Below are 5326 nucleotides of genomic sequence, written 5' to 3'. Positions count from 1 at the left end.
GCAAATTTTGCTCCTCAGCGGGGCCACAACTTGCGCTACCTTTAGTGGGTATAAAAGGGTTAATACAGGTTCAATTGGGGTCATTCGCTATCCAACCGTTGAAGAGGACACACGAGAAGATCGTTCACAAAAAAAAAACGCCTTGAAGATGGATACTACTGCTGATGAAGCCGCTCAAGTGATTGCACTACTGCAATCAGGGATGCGACAGTGTGATGTAGCTCGGCAACTGAACTTGAGCCGTTTTTCGGTTCGAAGAGTATACCAGCGGTTCTTAGAGACCGGTGGCCATGTCCGGAGGCATGGGTCTGGTAGACGTCGCTGCACCTCGGAGAGAGACGACCGATTCATCGTATCGACATCTTTAAGAAATCGGTTTTCTAATGCTGTTGAGTTGCAACAACAGCTCCGGGCAGCTCGCAGAACTACCGTGAGCATTTCTACGGTTAGACGAAGACTGAGGGAGAAGAAGATAGTGGCTCGAAGAGCTGCTACAGGTCCAAAATTGACCGCAGAGCATCGGCGAGCCCGCTTACAGTTTGCTCGCGATCACGTAAATTGGTCTCTTGACCAATGGAGCGCTGTTCTCTTCTCGGATGAGACGAGAGTATGCCTTTACTGCAACGACAGACGCAAAAGAGTGTACAGAAGACAGGGTGAACGTTTCGCTCAAGCCTGCATCCAGGAGACAGTGGAATACGGGGGTGGTTCCTGTATGTTTTGGGGTGGCATGTCGGCTGACGGCAAAACCAACCTTGTGTGCGTTTCCCGGACTGCAGGTGCTCGCGGGCAAGGATCGTTGACTGCTCACCGGTATATCACAGAGATCCTGAAAGAGCATGTGGTTCCCTATGCCGGTTTTATTGGCGAGGGGTTCACATTAATGCACGATAACGCTCGCGCTCACACTGCATTAATTGTGCGCGATTACCTTCAAGAGGTTGGGATCTCTGTCAGGCAGTGGCCAGCGAGAAGTCTAGATCTGAACCCGATAGAGCACCTCTGGGACCATTTGAAACGCAAGGTTCGGTCTCGTGATCCCGCTCCTACGACTCTCCAGGAACTTGAAGAGGCCGTTATTGAGGAATGGGCTAGTATCCCTCAAGAAGAGCTCCTAAAATTGGTGAGATCCATGAGGGAGCGTATGGAAGCCGTCATCCGGGCACGGGGGGGTAACACTAGGTTTTAGGTTAGTTTTAAGAAACTTTTTGTGTATTTTTTTGTATGATTCATCTGTTTTTAATTTTGGCTTAGTTAAGAATTTTTATTGTTTTGTAAACTTTATTGTTTTTTGCATTGTTTTAATAAAAAATAAGAATTAATTGAATTGTTTTTATAAGTTTATTTAATAGGCTACCAAATGACACCAATATTGGTGGGGGTAAATATGTGTGTAATTGTTAAAATAACGCTTGAAAGCTATTTTCGCAGAGGTGCGATTTTTTTGACGCCGAGTGTAGTCGTGTATATTAATTCAAAGTTAATCTATCGAAATTAAGATAAAAAATATGATTTTAAGTAAAAAAACATTTGAATTATAAATAAGAAAGCCTTTGAAGATACACATCAACAAGCAAATTAGGAAACATCAACTTTATCAACAAAATTATACATGCACAAAAGATATTCCAGCAGATTAATTCCCTTAAACGTTTACCAGTTACAAGCAATTCCTATGCTTTTGTGTACATTGAGTATTAATTTTAAGAAGATTGGTGTCCACTGGTGCGCATTAGATACAGAACAGCGGGTTTATAAACACAGCCTTTGTTGTGATAAAGAACTTGCCGCTGCTTGGCTGCTGAAAAATAAGGTTGTACTTCAATTTATTGAAAAGAGGCGTATTTTTGAGCAGGTTTGTTGCTTTCTTATGTAATCCAATATAAAATTTGCCAAGGGAAAGTGGTTTTCGTTGGTATAAAAATAAATGTACGTAGATATCATTTTCTTTCCTTTCCTTTTGCCTATGTGTGCTTTTGACCACTTTTTCCAACCAGGCCCGAGGTCTGACTGCGGGTGTGGGAGGGACCCCACTTCCCGTCATGGTAGCTTCCTGATCCGTTCCATCTATCTCCATACTTTATGAAAAAGTAAAATGACCTCACTTGGATTTTGTATCTTTCAAATCAATTATCTATTAGCTAGGTACCGAAGAGGTCTAATGAGAATTCCTATTAAAAGCAGTGCAATGACCGATACCACTTTGTAATTAGCTATGATTCACAGATAATTAGGTTACCTAATTACACTGTAATTTATATATGATTATCCTTTCACTTAGTGACTAACATTTGTATCAGTAATACTAATTGAAATTTTTAATGACTTTCAGAAGATTTACATAGAAGTAATTTTAAAAAGGTTAAAGATTAACTTAATGTTTAATTTCAATAATTCAAAATTTGAAATAATGTGGTACCTTATTGTACTATAGTCAATGAATGCAGAATGGTTTATAGAACTGTATGCTTTACCAAAGGGTATTATTGTGTGTGGGTTCGTTTCCCATCCAGATCCAACGTTTTTTGCTGGACATGATTTAATGATATTTTAATTATAATATTTTTAGTTTTTTAAATTACATCTGTAGATGCAGTAGGTGGCTATCACTTATCTAGTACTTATAACACAAACTTTGCTTAGTTTTCCCTAGATGGCGTCATATTATTGAAAACGTACGTATTAGCGCTTAGTCGACAAATTAAAGTTAAGGTATGAGAAGTTTGCCTTTTCCTAACATAACTACAGAAATTATCGTTTATGTTATCAAGAGATAGCACCAATAATCCGACAGACGCCTCTTACCGGTATAATAGTAAAACTATCGACACATCTAAAGCAATCTAGTTAATAAAACGCAGCTCATCGCTTTATCGATAAAAATATTGGTATTGTGCTGACAGTTTCATTTTATTTGATTTTACTGAACGCGAGTGTTGTCCATTAAATTACTGATAGGTTTCATGTTTTTATAACCCTGCTATCATAAAAATACAGATAGGTATTTTATTTTTAAACCTCGGTTCCATTTGATGCCAAGTGTAAATGTAATTAATTCTTTCAAATTAAAAAATATCAGTTTTTTTTTCTCTTTTTGTTGAGTTTTTATCAGTCAACGTTTTAGTTTTTAGATGTTACAAAAACCATCGGTTGACTAAAAAACCTAGTTGATTCGTCTGGTAGATTTAAAATAATAACTGAATCACGTCACTTGTCGCATATAGAACGTGTACTGATAAGTGACGTTTCACGAGTTTTCAACATATTGTGTCACTATTTTATATTTACGCAATAAAAGGAAAAGACGTATTTGATATTTTATTTTTTGAAAATCCATCTAAATATTTTTTATCTTGTTTACAATCTCCTCGATATGACCAAAATGAAATACTATATTCATGAAATAAAATTTAATTTAGTTGATTCGTAACATATTTTATGAATATGTGAGTTTCAATCTAAATTAAAACAAGTTTAATGAATTTGACCGAAGCAAATTATAAAATGCAGGATATCCATTAACTCCCTGAATGAACCAGGGAAACAATGCTAAACAAAAAATATTAAGTCCAGCAGTTGCAAGCCACCAAAACAATTCATTCCAACCAACTTATATGAAGAACTTACCGAACCGTTGCTTTCACACAACGGAGATTACTAGAATTCTTCAAGGGATTACTTGTGCAAGCGAGAGGCCACTCTACGCCGTATACTGCCTTTTCACTCACACAAATGCATCAGTCTAAGAAGTGATGTTATGCCCAGCAATATAAAGAAACCGGCATCCCACAAATAAAAGGGATCGTGACGAAACAATAATTATATTTAATAATTATTTTATCAAAGACGATGTAATTTGTTTTGGCTTCAATATCGTAATAATTTGGTAAGTCAGCTGTCTGATTGATCAAAGGTCTAGGCAATAATGGGCGCTGCATGTTCACGGTAATTAAGTGATTTTAATAAGCTTCGAATTTATTGTGTTCGGTTTTTGGTTATTGGATATAATTAGCTATGAAGTGTTGTTTAGAAATATTGACTGCATATCGATAACAGCTTGCAAGATGGTAATAATATACTAGACAGGGCTAAGGAATAAAAAATATGTTAGGGAGTTGGACCTTCTAGCTTTGGGTTTTCAATTTCGTAAGAATATTTTTGCTTTTTTCTAAGTTGCCCTTGTTAAAAAATACATTTTTGTGATTTTATTCCCGTCATTATTCCTGCAAGAAAATCATTGGTTTATGGTTTTCTTGTAGGTATTTTTTTATTTGGTTTTTCTTCATGATAATGTGTCACAAATAGTGACTCGCTCAAGCCTAAACTATATAACGTCAGCATTTTACAAAAAAAAAACAGCATTATTCTGTCCTTGCTCTTCTAACCTACATTACCCAAAAGAAATAAAACTTTATTTAAGAAAATAAAAAAGTCAAACCACCTACAAGACACTTATGACGTAACCGTAACCTATTTACTTTATCGCCTTGCAACTTGCACTTAGGTATACGTGGAATGACGTCACACAGCTATGAAACAACTTTATGTATTGATGATGGATAGTTTCCTGCTGAAAGGCTATCGACGTGAAAAAGCTCTTAGTTTTTCATGAGTGCATTACGTGTGCTAGTAACCTTCTTTTTATAGACGTGTAGATTGAGGGTTGCATCATAATGCTACTTATCAAAGGTGTAGATAGGAGTCGTATTTTTTTATGTGATATTACCCTCCATACTTATATAGTACACATACTATTTGATGACGCTGTTAAAATATTGGAGTGTAGTAAAAACTCTTTTCCAAGCGTTCAGAGTATTCAAAGACATACTTATCGATAGTAAATTACCATATGCTTATAATTATAACTTTTCTTAAAAACATCTCTTCTACTAACGTACTGCACTAAAATTTTTATCTTTATATCGCAGGGGGTTCCACAAACATTCAAGTTACAGTCAGAACAAAAAATCCTGGATCACACCAAAGCTGGATCGAACGTCTGACAGATAGCACTTGGCCATTCACAATGATTGTCTTTAATTTTGGAGCGCTGTATTGCAGAGTCAAACATATTTTAATAAAGCAGAATATAAATTATCCTAGAAATATTCACAACTAAGCATTTATACAGTCGCCAGCGATATAAAGTTAACATTCGTCGACAGGAAAAAAGCATTCTCTAAAACAACAGCTCGTCGAAAGTTCAGTCAGTTTCCAGTTCGATTTGGGATTAAACTCTTACTGGTTTTTCTAGAGAAAGACCGGCAAAAGCTATTTAACTTTGCAAGCAAATAATAGTTCGCTATCGCTCTTCAATTTGCATGCG

This window comes from Trichoplusia ni, chromosome 10 (genome assembly GCF_003590095.1).
Source record: "Trichoplusia ni isolate ovarian cell line Hi5 chromosome 10, tn1, whole genome shotgun sequence".
NCBI classification, from domain to species: Eukaryota; Metazoa; Arthropoda; class Insecta; order Lepidoptera; family Noctuidae; genus Trichoplusia; species Trichoplusia ni.
The sequence above is the reverse complement of the archived record's forward strand: the minus strand, read 5'-3'. Positions refer to the sequence as shown.